Source organism: Delphinus delphis, chromosome 2 (assembly GCF_949987515.2).
Source record: "Delphinus delphis chromosome 2, mDelDel1.2, whole genome shotgun sequence".
Lineage (NCBI taxonomy): Eukaryota > Metazoa > Chordata > Mammalia > Artiodactyla > Delphinidae > Delphinus > Delphinus delphis.
Genome location: NC_082684.1, coordinates 86308031 through 86330207, shown reverse-complemented (window position 1 = coordinate 86330207; position 22177 = coordinate 86308031). Strand labels below are relative to the sequence as shown.

The following is a 22177-nucleotide window of genomic DNA, read 5'->3' as shown; positions in this document are numbered from 1 at the left end:
AGAAGCTTTTAAGTTTCATTAGGTCCCATTTGTTTATTTTTGTTTTTCTTTCCATTTCTCTAGGAGGTGGGTCAAAAATGATCTTGCTGTGATTTATGTCATAGAGTGTTCTGCCTATGTTTTCCTCTAAGAGTTTGATAGTTTCTGGCCTTACATTTAGGTCTTTAATCCATTTTGAGCTTATTTTTGTGTATGGTGTTAGGGAGTGTTCTAATCTCACACTTTTACATGTACCTGTCCAGTTTTCCCAGCACCACTTATTGAAGAGGCTGTCTTTTCTCCACTGTATATTTATACAATTTTTTTTTTTTTTTGCGGTACACGGGCCTCTCACTGTTGTGGCCTCTCCCATTGCGGAGCACAGGCTCCGGACGCTCAGGCTCAGTGGCCATGGATCACTGGCCCAGCCACTCCGTGGCATGTGGGCTCCTCCCGGACCGGGGCACGAACCCGTGTCCCCTGCATCGGCAGGTGGACTCCCAACAACCACACCACCAGGGAAGCCCATCTCCACTGTATATTTATACAATTTTTAAAGGTTACATTCCATTTACAGTTATTACAATATATTGGCTGTATTTCCCATGTTGTACAATACATCCTTGTAGCTTATCTTACACCCAATAGTTTGTACCTCCCATCCCCCCACTCCTATATGCCCCCCGCAACCCCCATAACCACTAATTTGTTCTCTATATCTGTGAGTCTGCTTCTTGTTTTATTATATTGAAAGAAACCAGTTTTGAGACTGGCAGGTCCCAGAACTGGATTTCTCTTCACCTCAGCAGCAAGTATTTATTAAATTCCTAACAGGGCCCTAGCACTGCATGGTCTCTGTGGGAGATTTGAAAGACATCTGAAATACTGTCTCGATCTACAATGATCATAGAGTTAGTAAAAAGTTCAATACTTTTACATAGTAGAAAAAGAATGAAGGGTAGACATAATATTATATTTTGAGAAGGAAAAAAGACTGTGGGCTGGGGTAGGAAAATCTTCATAGCATAGGTGGCACTAAATCTGTGTCTTAAGCTTGCTTTCAGATAAGTCCCTTCTTTGAATAATGTCCCCCGGATAAAGGCCTTCTCTCTTAAGTGAGGGTGACCTCAGGACTGCAGTACCACAAAATCTAAAATGTATCCTTGTCATTTCAATCCTTCAAGAAGTCAGAATTCTGAGTGAAACAACAGAACAACTAGGTCACTTTACTCTCCCTGAAAAACCTTCAGACCTCCACTTGCCATCTCTTAATACCTGGCTGTCAACTGTGGAAAGTTCATCCCAAGGACTAAAGATCTCCCACCTTAGGAATAACAAACATCCAGGCAAGTAACCCCAGAAACAGCCAAACAAATCTCTCTGCCTCATCGCTTCACTGAAGTTATTTTATTACTCTTATTTGAACAAGGAAGTATGGGTACAAAAAGGACAGACATCAGCAGCTGTTCTTAGCCTCAATGAGAGAGGCCCAACTATAGTGGCAGTGGTCCATTCCCACGATGCAACCCTTTAGTGGTATGAGAATATCACTCCCTAAAATGAAAATTACTCTGTGGCTGGATATCACAGGGTCTTTCTAGGATCTTCTGCTTGGGATTGATAGACTAGCCCTCTTCTCACAACCCCCCCAAAGCTAAAGGATCCATGAGCTCCCACCTATAGAGGGAAGAGGAGGAGACAGAAGGGCTGCAATTTTCTTAACCATGACATAGGCCTGAAGAATCTCCTGAAGTGTCCCCACTTAAAGTTTCTCTGACCCTACAGCTACTGCCATGACCATAGAACCAGGAGGCACTTGGAAAAGACCAAAGCACTCATTCTTTATCCAAGTGCATTCACTATATTGCATTAGTTAGCAGAAAGAAGGAAAATAAAGACTGAAATGTAAAATATTTCCATCTCATTTTCTTCTATCTTCTCCAAATGGCATTTATTATCTACAATGTAGATTTACCACAACTTAACATTGCAATATAATGAGCAGTTCCAAATCAGTAATAATCAACATCCCAAAAGAGTAAAAAAAAATTAAATAACTGACCAAATGCCATTGCTAAGCACAATAAATTTTTACTGTACTTTTCCACCTTTCTACAAATATATAAATTTTATATTGTTATTCATAGTATATAACCTGTTGTGTATTGCTTGTCATTCCTATATTCCTCAAACACTTAAGCATTTTAAACATTTCTGTGATTCATTTTCACAATTCTGAGTTTAGAGGTTCATAACTGACACAACTAACTTAATGAGTTCTTAACAATTGACAGTTTTCTTATTCTCATACCAACATGAGATGAATGAAATCCAAAATTCCCATTAGAAAATATCAGTAGCAACTAGTATTTATAATTGCAGCTCAAGGTCAATATTTCCTAGTGGTATGGAACACAAAGAAAAAAGCAGAAGAGTTACCTTCACTATTTGTAAGCCCTCAATTTCCAAAATTCTACGAACACAACTCTCCTTAGTCAAGCACTCCTTGTCCTGAAACAAATTTGCTAAGTTGGTTGGGTTATTTTTCATTTACTTCCATCTAGCACTCAAGTTCTCTCTTCATACTTCCTTCTTTCAACTGTAGAGTATTTGATCAGAATCAGTGAGAACTCATGAGTTTCAATATAAGTAAATAGATATAATGGAACTGTATGCATGTGTGTGTGTGTATATACACCTGTATATGCAAATATATATTCCCTAGCATTGTCTAACTCTACTGAGGAGACCAAGGAACAGTGATATCTCAATAGCAATGATCACACCTAGCACCCAGATCTTGGCTAAATGCCATTTCCCATTAACGGGAACAATCTGAGCATCATAACAAGCAATAATAATAACAGACTGTCATCCACTGAATAAAATGGGAAACCATGAGTCAGTACAAATATAAACAAGTAAATAATTTGAAAGTTTGATGAGGAATGGGATATTTACATAGTGTTTCAAAGTACCTTTCGACAAAATATTTATTTCAAAGAAGGGAAAAGAGTAACTTTACGGTTACTAGCAAGACGCCACCTTAATCAAGAAATCAAAGTGAAAAAAAAAAAAAAAAAAAAAAAAAAAAAGAAATCAAAGTGAACTCTGTGATATTCCTACTGAAGATGCATAACCTGGATCTAATCATGAGGAGACATTGAACAACCAACTTAAGAAACATTCTAAAAAATAATTCACCTGTAATCTTCCAAAGTGTCAAGATTATGAATACAAAGAAAAACTGAGGAACTATTCCAGGATGAATTAGACTAGACATAAGACAGCTAAATGCAACAAGTGATTCTGAACCAGATCCTTTTTCTATAAAGGACATCACTGGGACAATCAGCAAAACTCAAATGGGATCTAATGATTAGATGTAGTAATATAACAATTTAAATTCCCAGTTTTGAAGGTTGTATTGTGGTTATGTTAAAGAATGTCCTTTAGTATAAGGAACTGCACACTCAAGTATATGGGATAACTGGGTAACAGGTTGGCAACTTTTAAATGGTTCAGGAAAAATTTTTTTGAATGTACTTACATCTTCTCTGTAAATCTGTGATCATTTCAAAAAATTTTTTTAAGTTTAATAAAAAGATGTAAGGAAAAATACAACAGAAAGCACCCTGGATTCTGAGTCAGGCCTGGGTTCCTACAGATACCAGCACTGCCACTTACTAGCTGTGTGACCTGGTATGAGTAACGTGCTTTGTTTCCTTTTTCCTCATCAGTAAAATAGGGATGACGTTTATTGTAAACAGTTTATTGTAAAAATCAAATGAAGTAAATTATGAGAAAACGCTTAATGCATGAAAATGCTAATGAAGCATAAGATATTTATTTTGCAGTCTTGTTGAATCAAATTAAAAAATAACCATAAATATAAAATGAAATGTACTCCAGGTACAAGAAACACATTGTGGCACTATATCAATCAGGGTCTAAACAGAAACAGATGGTATATTCAAATTAGAATCATTCAGGTTTAATTAAGTAAAAAGACTATTCACAAAGGTGTGGGTGTGAAGTAGGAAAACCACAAGGGACAGTGGAGTAACCTGGAACCAGTACCTGGAAATTCACCACCTCAGAGCCAAAGTGGACGAAGGGGGAAAAACGTTCACCAAAACCCGGAAGAAGAGAACCATGCGGAGAGCACCACATTGAGAGGAGCTGTGACTTAAGTTAACAGGTGAGGCCAGACCAAGCCAATCCCTCAGGAGGAAACCTCTCCCTCTCATCTGTTAGAGCTCTCCACTGTTCAACCCCAACTCAAGCCAGAGGGCAAGGAAGCCCAGTGCTTAGTCCAACAGGTCAGCCTTTGGGGCATAGAAAAAGGTAGAAAACGATGAAGAGTTGACCTGGAAGAGCAAAAGGAAGACATTCAACAGAACTGAATTCAACTGAAGAAGCAGGGAAGACTTCATGAAACAGGGAACATCTGAAGTGGGCCTCAAGCCATGAGTAGGATTTTAATTATTAGGTTGATTATCTAGGCAGTATGAATAACACATATAAAGCTGCGAGTAGTGAAAATGCATGGCTGTCCAGGTGAAATCTAAAAGTCAGATATGTTGTAAGATAAGACTAAATATTGGGGTGATGCAAAGGATGAGGTTTTCTTTTCTTTCATTTTTAAAAAATTGAGGTATATGGGACTTCCCTGGTGGTCCAGTGTTTACAACTCTGTGCTTCCACTGCAAGGGGTGCGGGTTCAATCCCTGGTCGGGGTACTAAGATCCCGCATATCACATGGCTTAGCCAAAAAAAATTGAGGTATAGATGATTTACAATATCATATTAGTTTCAGGTGTACAACAAAGTGATTAAAAATTTTTACAGATTATACTTCATTTAAGGTTATTAAAAAATATTGGCTATCTTCCCTGTGCTGTACAATATATTCTTGTAGCTTATTTATTTTATACATAGTAGTTTGTACCTCTTAATCCCCTACTCCTATCTTGCCCCTCACCTCTCCCCACTGGTAACCACTAGTTTGTTCTCTATATGTGCCAGTTTGTTTCTGTTTTGTTATATTCATTTGTTTGTTTTATTTTTTAGGTTCCACATATAAGTGATATGTACAGTATTTGTCTTTATCTTATTCATTTCACTAAGCATAATATCCTCCAGGTCCATCCATGTTGTTTCAAATGGCAAGATTTCATTCTTTTTTATGACTGAGTAGTATTCCATGACATATACACACACACACATATATTATATACATATATATATATATATATATATATATCTCACATCTTCTTTATCCATTCATCTGTTGATGGACACTCAGGTTCCTTCCATATCTTGGCCTTTATAAATAACACTGCTTATGAACACTGAAGTGCATGCATCTTTTCAAATTAGTGTTTTCATTTTCTTTGGAAATATACCCAGGAGTGGAATACTGGATCATATGATAATTCTATTTTTAGTTTTTTGAGGAACCTCCATACTGTTTTCCACAGTGGCTGCACCAATTTACATTCCCACCAACAGGGTACAAGGGTTTCCTTTTCTCCACATCTTTACCAACATTTGTTATATGTGGTCATTGATGATAGTCACTCTGACAGGTGTGAGATGATATCTCATTTTGGTTTTGAGTTTCATTTCTCTGATGATTAGTGATGTTAAGCATATTTTCATGTGCCTGTTGGCCATCTGTATGTCTTCTTTGGAAAAATGTCTATTCAGGTCTTTTGCCCATTTTTTAATCAGGTTGGTTTTTTGTTTGTTTTATACTGAGTTGTATGAGCTATTTATATATTTTGGGTATTAACTCCTTAACGGTCATATCATTTGTAAATATTTTATCCCACCCAGTAGGTTGTCTTTTCATCTTGTCAATGGTTTCCTTTGTTGTGCAAAAGCTTTTAAATTTAATTAGTTCCTATTTGTTTGTTTTTTCTTTAGTTTCCACTGCCTTAGAATATGGATCAAAAAATACTGCTATGATTTATGTCAAAGAGTGTTTTGCCTATGTTTTCTTCTAGGATTTTTATGGTTTCTGATCTTAGATTTAGGTCTTTAATCCATTTTTAGTTTATTTTTGTACATGATGTGGGAAAATGTTCTAATTTCATTCTTTTACGTGTAGCTGTCCAGTTCTCCCATCACCACTTACTGAAGAGACTGTCTCTTCCACATTGTATATTATTGCCTCCTTTGTCATAGATTAATTAATCATAAGTACATGGGTTTATTTCTGGGCTCTCTATTCTATTCCACTGAGCTATGTGTCTGTTTTTGTACCAGTACCACACTCTTTTCATTACTGTAGCTTTGTAGTATAGTCAGTAGTCAGGGAGCATGACACCTCTAGCTGTTCTTCTTTCTCAAAATTGCTTTGGCTATTTGGGGTCTTTTGTGTTTCCATACAAATTTTATAATGATTTATTATAGTACTATGAAAGACACCATTGGTATTTTGATAGGGATTGTGTTGACTCTATAGACTGCCTTGGGTAGCAGAGTCATTTTAACAATATTAATTCTTCCAAACCATGAACATGATATATCTTTCCACCTGTTTTTGTCATCTTCAATTTCTTTCAGCAGTGTCTTATAGCTTTCCAAGTACAGGTCTTTCATTGGGTTGGCCAAAAGGTTCATTTGTTTTTTTCCATAAGATAGCTCTAGTAGGGCTTCCCTGGTGGCGCAGTGGTTGGGAGTCCGCCTGCCGATGCAGGGGACGTGGGTTCATGCCCCGGTCCGGGAGGATCCCACATGCCGTGGAGCGGCTTGGCCCGTAAGCCATGGCCGCTGAGCCTGCACGTCTGGAGCCTGGGCTCCGCAACGGGAGAGGCCACAGCAGTGAGGGGCCCACATAACGCAAAAAAAAAAAAGAAAGAAAGAAAAAAAAAAGATAGCTCTAGTAGCACTTGGTTGTATTTAACTTCATTTGAAACAATCTTGTTAGATTGTATGTGACAGCTGTCATATCAGTGCATTTGAAAAAGACTTATCAAAATTGGTGAATTTTTGTGTAGCCATTTTAATATTGAAGATGGAAGAAAAAAGCAACATTTTTGGCGTGCTATGCTTTATTATTTCAAGCAAGGTAAAAATGCAACCGAATACAAAAAAAAGATTTGTGCAGTGTATGGAGAAAGTGCTACGACCAGGTTTTCTCCTAGTTATTTCATTCTTTTTGAAGTGATGGTAAATGGGATTTTTTTCTTAATTTCTCTTTCTGATAGCTTGCTGTTAGTGTATAGAAATGCAACAGATTTCTGTATTTTAATTTTGTGTCCTGCAACTTTACCAAATTCATTGATGAGCTCTAGTAGTTTTCTGGTGGCATCTTTAGGATTTCTATGTACAGTACCATGTCATCTGCAACCAGTGATGGTTTTACTTCTTCCTTTCCAATTTAGATTCCTTTCATTTCTTTTTCTTGTCTAATTGCTGTGGCTAGTACTTCCAATACTGTGTTGAATAAAAGTGGCAAGAGTGGGCATCCTTGTCTTGTTGCTGATCTCAAAGGAAATGCTTCAGGTTTTCACCACTGAGTATCAGGTTAGCTGTGAGCTTGTCATATATAGCCTTTATTATGTAGAGGTATGTTCCCTCTATACCCACTTTGTGGAGAGTTTTTATCATAAATGGATGTTGAATTTTGTTAAAAGCTTTTTCTGCGTGTATTGAAGTGATCATATGGTTTTTATTCATATATCGTTTTAATGACTTTCTCCATATCTTCCTTTAGTTCTTTGAGCATTTTTAGGACAGTTAAAAGTCTCTGTCTAGTATATCTGCCTTTAGGTCCTTCTCAGGGGTGGTTTCTGTTGATTAATTTTTTCCTTTACATGGGCTACACTTTCATGTTTCTTTGTATTGTGACTTTTTTGTTGAAAACTGGACATTTGAACCTAATAATGTAGTAACTCTGGAAATCAGATTCTTTCCTTTCTCCAGCATATGTTGTCTCTTGTTATTCTTTTCATTTATTGTTTTTGTGTTTTTGATTGTTGTAGGCTGTCTCTGTGCTGAGGATCAGAAGAGGTGTAAAGCTAAAGTATTCTCAGGTCTTTTCTGAGCCTTTCCCTGGGCATGTCTAGTCACTTTTTAATTTTCCCTGTGTGTTTTGTTGTTTTTGAATGCGCTGGTCATAAATATCTGGCTCCCAAAAAGAGAAAAAGAGAAAAATGAAGTGGGGTGGGGGTGGGGAGAAGGGTGCTGGCCCTTTAAATCCCCTGGAAGTCACTTCAGCAGGATGGGGAGGGACTTGGAGAAAGGTGCAACAACAATGGCTGCCTAGCTCTTTGCCTGCACCTCTGTGATCAGAAGCAGCAATTAGCAATCAGAGTAGATTCCTGATATTTGGAAAACAGGGTCCTTTTTGCCCACCCTGACTTCTGCAAGCTACATGCAAGATGCTCCAGGACCAGTGCATAGCTGCCTGCCACTTGGCTGGGAATAGGGAATGGGTGGCTCCTACTATGTTAAGAGCTGAAATTAACTTCAATTTGTCCTCCAAGTCTTCCTCTGGAAGTGGCAAGTCTTCAATAGACTCCAGAGTTCCAAAACAGTTACTTAAGATGGATTCTGCCAGTGCAATTGTCATCTAGGTGGGAAGACAGATTCCTGCTTTCTTCCCAGAATCCTCTCCTTCATAATAATTTTCTAAAATACAAATTAGTACCCTCATATTTCCCTACTGAAAGCTGTCTATATTTAAGTACATAGGAATCTCTTTTATTCTTGAATCCATTAACTAAGATGCACCTAAATTATCACCCTGTATATGTACTTTTCCTTTTAAATTTTTGAAAAATATAAATATGTGAAATGATATTAATCTAAACAGAGACTCTAACAAAGCCATATGAAATTATTTACTCAACCAATATTTGTAAAGTGCCTATTAAAGCAAAACACTGTGCTTTGCACTACTCCTACTGTTTAAGGATGATTGTTAGGATTACTTTGCACAATGAATACTTCAACAGAAGTGCTTTATTCAACAAACAGTTCATACAACTCAACAACAAAAAAACAAACAACCCAATCCAAAAGTGGGCAGAAAACTTAAAGAGACATTTCTCCAAAGAAGAAATACAGATGGCCAATAGGCACATGAAAAGATGCTAAACATCACTAATTATTAGAGAAATGCAAATCAAAACTACAATGAAGTACCACCTCTCACCGGTCAGAATGGCCATCATTAAAAAGTCTACAATTTTTTTAAAAGCATTTTTTCAAAAACCAGAGTTTTAGATTCATATAGCTAGTAACATTTACTGAGCAATTATTTTGTGTTAGGCTCTCAGCACCTTAAATGTTATTAATCCATTTAATCCTCACAATACATCTATGAGGGTAGTTAATATTATCAAAGTTCTCTAATGTTCACACGAGAAAATTGACGTCCCATGGGTAGTAAGTACCTCTAAACAAAGCTCTTGCTTTTAACCACTGTGATATTCTGCCACTAGCAAAATAACTGTTCACCAGAGTTATCAGGAAAGGCAAATCTTATCTGTTGAACACTAAGCTATTACCCTACAATTTAAAATTGTTCTTCAAAGTTTCCTTACTTCCTGTTGTTTTGCTTCACGCTGGGAGAAACTTTACCAAGTCTCCTTTGAGTATTTCTAAATAGCAGTCTCAGTAAAATTTTGTTAAAGCCTTTGGTCAAAAACAATAAAATCTGATCCTTCTGCCATTTGTTAATCACTTTTGGAGTCTTTTTGCTCCATTAACCTTTTCGTTTGCACATGAAGAGAATTATAATCTCACCCCCAAATTTCACCGACATTGCTATCATTAAATGACCAGAATTTGAAGCCTTATTAGAGACAGACAAGATTACATTTTTTTCTTTCTTTGCTGTTTTTCAAACTACAAAGAACACCCACTTCTTGTACCAAGTGAAAAAATAAAACGCATGAAGAAAAAACTAACCTTCCTTCCCTACCTCAACCCCTAATCCTACTCATTTAAGTATCCAACAAGTCCCCTTCAGGTACTGACGGAAAGGATATAACGAACAGGTATGTCCCTCCATACCTTTCTCCATGTATATAAGGATATACAGTTCTTCGTTTTTCTTTATTTTCATTGAAAGAGACACATATAATGCACGTCAACCTGCAACTTGCTTTTTATCACATAACATAGCATTAACATACAGGTTATTTCCCATAGATACAACTCTTCCTTTTTTCATGCATGCACAAATCCACAGTTACACAAACACAATTTAAAATAATTGGGGGACTTCCTTGGCAGTCCAGTGGTTAAGAATCCACCTTCCAATGCAGGGGAGGTGGGTTCAATCCCTGGTTGGGGAGCTGAGATCCCACATGCCACAGGGCAACTAAGCCCACGCGCCGCCAACTACTGAGCCTGCGCGCTCTGGAGCTCAGGCACCACATCTAGAGAGAAGCCTGCGCACCGCAACGAGAGATGCTGCGTGCTGCAACTAAGACCCGATGCAGTCAAATAAATAAATAATTAAAATAACTGGGCTAACATGCATGCTGCGGGGGCAATGCTTCGTTTTATTTCCTTTTTATTTGCCACCCCTCTTTTCCCTTCCTCTTTTCCTCCCTCATACATTAATCCCCACCTGTGGGTAAGACATTAACAACTGGCATCATTTCTTGTTCTTCCCACAGTCATAACCATAAACGCACACACGCTCACTCACATATTTATGGGTTTTGAATTCTTCTAAGACATCTGCAATATATTTCACGGTGTATATGTACCAAAATTGAGTCAATCGTTCCCCTATAAATGGGCAATCACTAGTTTCTACTATTTTATCCCTACTCAAAATGGTTCAATAAATATCCTTGACCATATATCCTTATTACTGGTGTTTTTATTTTTATAGAATATGACCCTTACCTCTAGACACTCCAAAGTATAAAGTCTAAATTCCTCTATCAGAACTGCAACAAAACCTGAGGCCTCCCCTGAACCCTCTAGGCCCTGACTGCCTGCTGACCCACAGCTGCTGCTGCTGTTTGTTTTTTTTTTTTTGAAGCAAAGGGTGAAATAATCTTTTTATAGGACACTGCAAGATATGAAATTCCACACTGAAATTAAGAAACCCTTTGAGAGGAGAAGCTTCATACAATATGCACAGTTTGGAACTGTTCAAGTATAGTTTCCTTGTAAAAAGTAGTTTTACCATAGCAAACCACATTTAAAGAGCTCTTAGAGAAACAGTAAGACAAACTTATACCAAACATAGTACACGTCTGGTATAATAAACTTATGCTTTAGTTGTACAATCTAAAAGTGGTCCCAGAATGCCATCCGGAACTTGGGACGTACAGCCTTCAGAGGCAGTTTCTGGCACAACATTTTGATATTCTTGTTCCTCCATAGGGAAGCATTTCTCAATCAAACTTAATGAAACTGTGTTACACAGACTCATTTTCATGGTTTTATAGAGCTTCAGTTTTGTCCAGACCTCTACATTCTTCAATTATACTAAGTTTCTCAGTTTCACCTAGTTTCTCAGCAGCCTGGAAGATACCTGAAATGGCATTCAGAATAACCATGGTAATTTTGGTATCTTTCACAGTTCAGAGGTTCATCAACAATTCTACTATGCCCCAATGAACAATCGGCTACACAATCTGTTCAACTGTTCCACAACTTTTCTAGCTGGTCACAGCCCATAAAGCTTCTTTTGCGTCTTGAAGTTTGCCTTAGAACACCAATGAGGAATGGGACTAATCCATGATTCACAACTCACTGTATCTGGTGATGGTGGCCAGCTATGATATTTGATATTGTCCATATATCTGCTAATACTTCTGGACATCATGATACAGGAGACGAACTAAAGTAGGAAGAATTTGCTCAACAGCATCTAACAGGGATGCAGGATTCTTGTTGCAACAAAGGTTTGAAAGTGTCCAGGTAAGGTGCTATAAGTAACCACATGCTAAAGATGACACATTAGGAACTGCAAGAAAAAGCCAACAGTGGATCAACTGCACTACACTTGATAGCCTAGTCAAAAAAAACTGAACCATCACCTGCAATGTTTCCGAGAGCCCATACACCTTGTTCACTGATGTAAGCATGGGGAGATGCCAGCAGAGAAATGAATGCTGGGACAGCATAGCCCCAGTCTGTTTTTCTTTTTTCTGTTTTTTTAACATCTTTATTGGAGTATAATTGCTTTACAATGTTGTATTAGTTTCTACTGTATAACAAAGTGAGTCAGCTATACGTATACATATATCCCCATATCTCCTCCCTCTTGTGTCTCCCTCCCACCCTCCCTATCCCACCCCTCTAGATGGTCACAAAGCACCGAGCTGATCTCCCTGTGCTATGCAGCTCCTTCCCACTAGCTATCTATTTTACATTTGGTAGTGTATATATGTCAATGTCACTCTCTCACTTAGTCCCAGCTTACCCTTCCCCCTCCCTGTGTACTCAAGTCCATTCCCTACGTCTGCATCTTTATTCCTGTCCTGCCCCTAGGTTCTTCAGTACCATTTTTTTTTTAGATTCTATATATATGTGTTAGCATACGGTATTTGTTTTTCCTCTTTCTGACTTACTTCACTCTGTATAACAGACTCTAGGTCCATCCACCTCACTACAAATAACTCAATTTCGTTTCTTTTTATGGCTAATATTCCATTGTATATATGTGCCACATCTTCTATATCCCAGTCTGTTCTGATTGATTGATTTATGCATGCATGCTGCGCCGGATCTTAGATGTGGCATGCGGGATCTTTAGTTGCGACATGCATGCAGGATCTAGTTCCCCAACCAGGGATTGAACCTGGGCCCCCTGCATTGGGAGTGTGGAGTCTTATCCACTGGACCACCAGGGAAGTCCCAGCCCCAGTCTGTTCTGACGTCCTAGAGGCAATGTTAATGAGCACCCAAGCAGATTCAAACTGAATGGGACTAAAGTCAGTTCTGCCCAAGAAGGACACAAATTCTGGAATCAAACCAGCCCAGATTATGTTGTCTACGGGGGGCTGTTTTTCCTAGAAGGCAGTTTCCCAGCAGCTTGAGTCACTTGGAGCTGGCTTTCCAAACTGCTGCTGTTGATGCCTTTGACAGTATCATCAACAGACCAATTTACAGTGCCCTGGTTGTTTTGGTTTTCTTGCAGTGGAGAAGCAGCAGCCTCAGGAAGCAACCTTACATTTCTCCTTTTCAGCACCTGGTCATCCTTCTTAGCTTATTAGCTTTCCTCAGCTCCACATGAACCAGTATTCAGCGCAGCCTCTTTTCTGTACTATCATGCCCTTGAATCTGTTAAGGCAGGCAGCTGGTGAGTTAGCATTCCTGTTGCTGGACATGGTTATGAGACACAGGAAGAAAGCTACAGAGCCAGCTCAGGTTTCCACAGGAGGCTGTGCAGACCCTATAGCTTCTTGACTTAAGAAAACTTGGGGCTAGAAATGGAAGGAAGCTGAGACATATTCAAGTCTCTTCTTTCTAGATATTCTCTAAGCATGTGATTTCCCCTGATTCTTCAACCTCTTGCCACGATGTGCCCCCAAATGATTTTCCCCACCACCCTGTAGAATACTAGAAATTCTCTCCATTAGAGTAATTCATCTGAGTTTGCTGTAACTTCACAGTGCCCCTATTAAAATGCACATGCTACCAGGAAGGACAGAAGGATACTTTGTTGTGAACAGAAAAGGGATTGGAGAAATTATTGTGTGCTGGATAAGATGGTGATCAGGTATCAGAGAAGATAATAATAACACTTATGTAGCATTTATTATCTGCGAAGCACTGTTCTAAGTGTTTTATATTTACTTACTCATTTAGTCCTCACAACAACTCTGAGGTAGGTATCATTATCGCTGTTTTACAGATGAGATAAGTGAAGCACAGAGAGATAAAGGGACTAGTCCAGGATCACAGCCAGTAATCTGTGAATCTGGAAAATAAACCTTTTCCCGCCGCGGAGCACGGGATCCTCCCGGACCGGGGCACAAACCCGTATCCCCTGCATCGGCAGGCGGACTCTCAACCACTGTGCCACCAGGGAAGCCCATAAACCATATTTTTAATCACTATACTTCACCACCTTTCATCTAGGAAGGAGATGGGGTGTCAAAGAGGAAAGTCTAGGGTCCCTCTGGTGTCAGACCCTAAAATATGCCCTACTGAATGCAACTCTTATCACCTTTATCAAAAGATAAAAATAGAAATCCCTGTCTATTTGTCTAGGGCTTCTTTTTCTGAAAAGAAAAAAAGTAAAGAAAAAGAGGGACTTCCCTGGTGGTGCAGTGGTTAAGAATCTGCCTGCCAATGCAGGGGACATGGGTTCAACCTCTGGTCTGGGAAGATCCCACATGCCACGCAGCAACTAAGCCCGTGTGCCACAACTACTGAGCCTGCGCTCTAGAGCCCATGAGCTACAGCTACTGAAGCCCACGTGCCTAGAGCCCATGCTCTGCAACAAGAGAAGCCATCACAATGAGAAGCCCGCGCACCGCAATGAAGAGTGGTCCCCGCTCACAGCAACTAGAGAAAGCCCGTACACAGCAACAAAGACCCAACGCAGCCAAAAATAAATTAATTTAAAAAAAATAAACCTCAAAAAAAAAAGAAAATTGCACATAGCAGCAAATACTCATACAGAGGTAATAGATACACATACCACACAGAGAAACATAAATTCATATTCTTAGTTTAAGCCTCTGATTACTGAATGAATCAGAAAAACTGAGCTTTGAGATCACCAAAACACGTATCTTTGTTTATACAAGATTTTGCTATTTCTAACAATGCTTTTTTGCTAAGGAATGTTCCCATGAACAACTGTCCAAGTGGCATGTGCCATCTGGTAGGTCCCATATGCGGCTTTCATACTCTCTGGACATAAGCAAGGAATTCCCAGGACAGATAGATGGGTTTCTGGCTCTAATGCTTCCCTCCTCCTTGCAAAAAGACAGATTCCTTATACAGGATCCTATGAGAAAAGATGAAAGATGGATTTATTGGAATAGAATCTAAAGACTTGCCATTCCCACAGCCACGTCTAAGAAGACAACCACAAGTGATTCCTTGATCATAATCTGCCATGTTTTATGTCATTTAACCCTGTTTTCTAGGCCCCATCTGACTGGGCCCCAAGCAAAGCAAGTATGGGCAAAAGAGAGACTGTCAACCACTAGATGACCCCAAATAAGAATGCTAATAAAGGTATGCCAAATTGGATAAAGATTAACGGACACGATCAACTCTTGGGGAGCTCTGAATGCGAGACAGAGAGCTGCTGTTGGCCTCCTACAGTTACTGCTGAATTCTGAGCAGTAATGAATAACGTTCCACTGTCATGTAGCCTGGCTGTGTGACTGTGGACAGTTTCCTTATTTCCTCACGTAGCCTCACATTCATGACCCATCGTGTGAGACAACCTGATCACCTCTCTCCCATGTGGCCTGAAAAAGCCCTATCAAAACGGCAGGTTCCACTGTCAACAGCAACAAGCACAAAGCCGAATCACGGAGCAGCATCGCATGACAAGTGGACTCGTTAGCAGTTTGCCCAGCAGCTGGTCTGGACAAAGACAACGAGGGTGGCAATATGGAAAAATGGTTTGATTATCAGGCGTGAGGGAGTCTTTGCTTATTCACAGGCAGAATCCAAGAGGGATAAGCTGTTTCACTGCTTTCAGGGTAGTATATAAAATAAAGGGACATCGCAGATCCAGGAGAAGGCCTTCACTCCATTAGATAGAACTTCCAAGAGCTAGTATATCTGCAGCAATTCAGGCAAATCATCCGGGAATCTTTCCATTCCTAATTAATTAAGGATCTGTGAGACAGAGTTAGCAAATTTTTTTCTATTATGAGCCATACAGCAAATATATTAGGCTTTACGGGCCACAGAGTCTCTGTCACAACTACTCAACTCTGCCTTTTTGTACAAAAGCACCCATAAACACTACATAAACAAATGGGCGTAGCTATGTTCCAATAAAACTTCACTAAGTCAGGTGGTGGACAGATATGGCCCACAGTTGTAAGGCAGAAGTCCTTTTTAGAGCCAACTTCTTAAAAAATATAAGTGGGTTTGAAGGTTCCAAGTGGAATAAGAAACAAAGCAAAACTAAAGAGCGTCCTACATACATGAAAGGCCTTCTAATCCTTTGAAATACATTAAAATCATTTATCATTGAAAATAAAGTGAAAGTATATGGACAGATCACCTAGACCCATTTTCTTATTTATTTATTTATTGTCTGCGTTGGGTATTTGTTGCTGCGTGCAGGCTTTCTCTAGCTGTGGCGAGCGGGGGCTACTCTTCGTTGTGGTGTCGTTATGGTTCACGGGCTTCTCATTGCAGTGGCTTCTCTCGTTGCAGAGCACAGGCTCTAGGCACGCAGGCTTCGGTAGTTGCACCAGGCAAGCTCAGTAGTTGTGGCTCGCGGGCTCTAGAGTGCAGGCTCAGTAGTTGTGGCACACCGGCTTAGTTGCTCCGTGGCATGTGGGATCTTCCCGGACCAGGAATCGAACCCGTGTCCCCTGCACTGGCAGGCAGATTCTTAACCACTGTGCCACCAGGAAGTCCCGACCCATTTTCTTACAATAACTGATACTGTACCAAAGTTAAAGTCACTCAATAAGATCAACACTGAAGAGTCATCAGTCAGGACAAGCTTAGGTTAGCTTAGGCTATTGTAGCAAACCTCTAAAGCATAGTAGCTTAAAACAACAAAAGTTTATTTCTGGTTCATGCTACCTGTGGGTCAGTAGGGAGTCTTGATGGTTGTATCTTCTCTGACAGAACTACCTATCTCCGACATTATTGATCTTGGTGCCAGAAGGAAAGAGGGCTTTGGAAGGTCGTACTCCAGCAACTGAAGGCTCAGACATCGTTTCTCCTTAAAATATACTGGACAGAGCTCATAATATGGCCCCCCTCCCCTCACACAATGGGACCAGGAAGTGAAATTCTATCATGCAACAGAAGATGAAAAGCCAGGAATACTGAGTGAGCAGCATGAGTGACTATCACACAGCAATGGTTAACTTACTTTTACCTAGATGATCACAAAAGGAGATTTTCTTATTAAAAACACATTTCTGATATATTGGATAGCCCGAAACCACTGTCAACTTCATTTACATTAGAATTTCAAAGTGCTCGGTATACTCTTCCTTAGTGTCTAAGGATTTGGCAATGGCAGGACTTGAGGTCATCATTATGAGTATCAATCCTTTGTTTATTTATTTATTTACTTACTTATTCATTTATTCATTTATGGCTGTGTTGGCTCTTTGTCTCTGTGCGAGGGCTTTCTCTAGTTGCGGCAAGTGGGGGCCACTCTTCATTGCGGTGCGCGGGCCTCTCACTATCGCGGCCTCTCATTGTGGAGCACAGGCTCCAGACGCGCAGGCTCAGTAATTGTGGCTCACGGGGCAAGTTGCTCCGCGGCATGTGGGATCTTCCCAGACCGGGGCACGAACCCGTGTCCCCTGCATTGGCAGGCAGATTCTCAACCACTGTGCCACCAGGCAAGCCCATGAGTATCAATTCTTAATGCCCATACTGGTAGATGCAGAGAATACAGTAGACTGTTTACTGACCACAGGACATAACCAGAAGCTGTGCTGGGGGCAGGGCTCTCCCAGGAAGTTTTGAGGACAGGATACACAGAGTGGTTTTTCCACAGCCCTCTCCAAGACCAGCATGTATTTCAGAATTCCTTAGCTCCCTACTTCAGTCTTCTGGACCAGCTTTGATGGTATAGCAGGTGCTGTTAATGTTCTACACCTATATACACTTGGATTCCTTTACTATTTTCATGTGAACCAGCCAGTGGGTGTGCTTTAATTTCCAAAAGTCAGTATCTGTGTCTCTTTATCTGTTTTTCTTGGACGACTGCCCTCAGGTTACTGAAACACCTTTTAAGAGCCAGATGTTCTTGCTTTCTTTATTTTTAACATCTTTATTGGAGTATAATTGCTTTACAATGGTGTGTTAGTTTCTGTTTTATAATAAAGTGAATCAGCTATACATATACATATATCCCCATATCTCCTCCGTCTTGCGTCTCTCCCTCCCACCCTCTCTATCCCACCCCTCTAGGTGGTCACAAAGCACCAAGCTGATCTCCCTGTGCTATGCGGCTGCTTCCCACTAGCTATCTATTTTACATTTGGTAGTGTATATATGTCCATACCACTCTCTCACTTAGTCCCAGCTTACCCTTCCCACTCCCCGTGTCCTCAAGCGGTGCTGGGAAAACTGGACAGCTACATGTAAAAGAATGAAATTAGAACACTCCCTAACACCATACACAAAAATAAACTCAAAATGGATTAAAGACCTAAATGTAAGGCCAGACACTATAAAACTCTTAGAGGAAAACATAGGCAGAACACTCTATGACATAAATCACAGCAAGATCCTTTTTGACCCAACTCCTAGAGAAATGGAAAGAAAAACAAAAATAAACAAATGGGACCTAATGAAACTTAAAGCTTTTGCACAGCAAAGGAAACCATAAACAAGACAAAAAGACAACCCTCAGAATGGGAGAAAATATTTGCAAATGAAGCAACTGACAAAGGATTAATCTCCAAAAATTTACAAGCAGCTCATGCAGCTCAAGATCAAAAAACCAAACCACCCAATCCAAAAATGGGCAGAAGACCTAAATAGACATTTCTCCAAAGAAGATATACAGATTGCCAACAAACACATGAAAGAATGCTCAACATCACTAATCATTAGAAAAATGCAAATCAAAACTACCATGAGGTATCACCTCACAACTGTCAGAATGACCATGATCAAAAAATCTACAAACAATAAATGCTGGGGAGGGTGTGGAGAAAAGGGAACCCTCTTGCACTGTTGGTGGGAACATAAATTGATACAGCCACTATGGATATGGAGGTTCCTTAAAAAACTAAAAATAGAACTACCATACCACCCAGCAATCCCACTACTGGACATATACCCAGAGAAAACCATAATTCAAAAAGAGTCATGTGGGCTTCCCTGGTGGCACAGTGGTTGAGAGTCCGCCTGCCCATGCAGGGGACACGGGTTCATGCCCCGGTCCGGGAAGATCCCACATGCTGCGAAGCGGCTGCGCCCATGAGCCATGGCCACTGGGCCTGCGCGCCATGGCCACTGGGCCTGCGCGTCCGGAGCCTGTGCTCTGCAACGGGAGAGGCCACAATGGTGAGAGGCCTGCGTATCGCAAAAAAAGAAAAAATAAGAGTCATGTACCACAATGTTCACTGCAGCTCTATTTACAATAGCCAGGACGTGGAAGCAACCGAAGTGTCCATCGACAGATGAATGGATAAAGAAGATGTGGCACATATATACAATGGAATATTACTCAGCCATAAAAAGAAATGAAACTGAGTTATTTGTACTGAGGAGGATGGACCTAGAGTCTGTCATACAGAGTGAAGTCAGAAAGACGAAAACAAATACCATATGCTAACACATATATATGGAATCTTAAAAAAAAAACTGATATGAAGAACCTAGGGGCAGGACAGGAATAACAGCCAACTGTTCTTTAGAAGGCAGTTTTTACCAATGACTGATGGGTACAGGGAAACTCGGGACATTCTTGATTCGGAAAACTCTATACTCTGTCTTCAGAGCGCCTCTGTGGAGTTGCTTGGCCTCCTCCTTCCCTTGCTAGTCTCAGTTCCCCACCCTACCTACCACTTCTTTTCCAGCGATACATCCTAATAAATGACTTTCACATAACTCCTTATCTCAGGGTCTGTTACTGAGGAAGCCAGACTGAAAACAGCCCACTCACAGCTTGAGGACATAAAGGCTATACAGTGCTACAGAACGAGACCAGGATTTGGACTCAGGAGACTCCAAATGACAAAGTTCCCACCCTACAACTCATTAGGTAACAGCAGTCTTTATCAACCCTTCTAAAATGTAGAAATAATGGTACCTAACACAACAATTTTGTGACAAATACATGGGCCGATGACAATACATGTGAAAGCACTTTGTAAACTAGAGAATATTACACTAGGAAGAAGTTAGCTCATTTAAGATAGGTGTTTCCCAACTTCTAATCCTTCCCCCAACCTGTAATTATGACTATGCTCCCCACGGTCTACAAATAGAAGAAAATTTGTACAGTGGTAGTGTCTGAAGTACGGCCCAATAATTTGCATTTCTAACAAGTTCCCAGGTAATATCAATGCTGCTAATCTGGAGACCTCACTTTGAGAAGGAAAACTTCAGCCACCTCTGCAGAATGAAACTTACAGTGGTCCTACCTTACCATGGAGAGAATTTATAGGAAACAAAGACTAAGCTTTAAAAAAACTTATTGTGAGATTTTCTTTCCCATGCTGTGGATATATGTCCTATGTTATGAAATAAACGTGCAAAGTTGGCTGTGAAGAAAATTTCTGTAGAAGAAAATTTCTATATTCCATCTCAATTCTATACTGACTTGCATTTAATTTAAAAAAAAAGAGGTTCAGATAGCTGTTACTTTAACATCTGTCATGACACTAGATTGACAAGAACAACAATTTATTCACTATTGAAATGTACCAGGTAATATTCAAAGCACTTTATCTGCATTAATAATTTATTCCTCACAACAACCCATGAAGTAGATATTATCATCTTCATTTTACAAGTGAGGCAACCAAATCAGAGAGAGGTCCAGAAAGCTGCCCAGAGTCATACAGCTGGCAAATGTCAGAGGTGGGGTTCAAACCCAAGCAGTGTGATACTACAGTCCACGGTCTAAACCAAGAACAACATTGCATAATGGATGATTTTTTAAAACTCTGACCAGTTTACAAAATTCTAACTCTATGATCTTTCTTCTTATTGGCTCCCCTTTATGTATATACCTTCCATTACTATGTGGGCCATATGATCAAGCATGGAGCTACCCCAAGCACAGGCATGGCTCCCAGGAAGCTTGCCAGTTGCTTTGCCTACATGTGGATAATAACTCATAATGCTGGGCTGTAATACAATCCCACCTACAAATATTAAATATGGCATATACTCAACCTGAAGAGTACCGAAACTGAGAAGGGATGATAAACAGCACACCTACTAAAACCTCACTAATCTACTCTATTTTGAAGATGCTCCCCATGACATCATTTTTTTGCTAAAGAAATGCACTGAACAAACTAAAATGGGGACTCCCCTGGCGGTCCAGTGGTTAAGACCTTGCACTTTCAATGCAGGGGGCACGGGTTTGATCCCCGGTCAGGGAACTAGGATCCTGGATGCCACGCAGCACAGCCAGAAAAAAAAAAAAAGAACAAACCAAAATGCATCTCTATAACTAGAAACCAGCCCCAGGCTGAATGCACGAGGAGGTTAATTGGATCCTGACAGCTGCAAGTCAGAAAAAGAAGGGAAGGCTGAGGAGAAAAGCTGGCAGGGCTGTGTTTGGCCCGCCTGCCCTCTCTTAAATTCAGTGATTAGCTAGGCAGGGACATTACTTTGCCTCTCAGAGCATTCACTGGAAAAAAGCCCCAGGAAAGAGCTTTACAGTGTATTTTAACAGAGCACAAGTGGGACTTCTGAGGTGCTGGTAATGCGCTATTTCTCCATCTGGATGCTGGTTATGTGCGTATGCTCAGCTTGTAAAAAGTTCAAGTGGGTAGAAAATTTGAGCTGTTCACTTATAATGTGTGAACATATAATTTTTCTGTGTGTATATTTCAATTTAAAAGTTTTAAAAAGAGTAGTTCTGTCTCCTTACCAGCCAAAAATAATGACACACATCTGCTAAGGAATCTTTTCACCACACAGGCTGTTCTGCTGCAGAAGCTTGTTCATGACACATCGACTGAGCCAGAGGAGGGGGTTGTGAACAAAGGGTGGGGTGACAGCGAGGGCTTGGCTCACGTTCGCTGAGGGCTTCAGAAGCCTTCCTCAACGCTGGACTGTTTAGGCAGAGTGCCATCACAGCGGGGGAGGAAGAAAAGAAGAGCATTTCCTCTCTAGCTGTTAGCTTCCTCTTTGTCCTTACTCCCTTCTTCCAAAATGTCCCCTGTCCACCCCCACCAACCTCAGCAGCAAATTATGCAAAAAAGCAGCAGTCCCAGGAGTTGAACCCCCAGATTCAGGGATGCCCTGGGCTGACCGTCACGAGCAAACCCGAGCAGGCCCCTGCAGTACTGAAGGGGACACACACATCATACACCTAAGGGCCCCACACACGATGCACATAGTACAC

The 22177-nt window shown here is 40.3% G+C and overlaps 1 protein-coding gene and 1 pseudogene across 1 annotated transcript in view; both read right to left on the bottom strand.

The window, feature by feature from the left end:
* STARD9 (StAR related lipid transfer domain containing 9) overlaps positions 1-22177 on the bottom strand; it is a 127017-nt gene that overhangs the window by 78597 nt on the left and 26243 nt on the right.
* On the bottom strand, positions 11228-13295 carry LOC132421171 (importin subunit alpha-1 pseudogene; annotated as a pseudogene).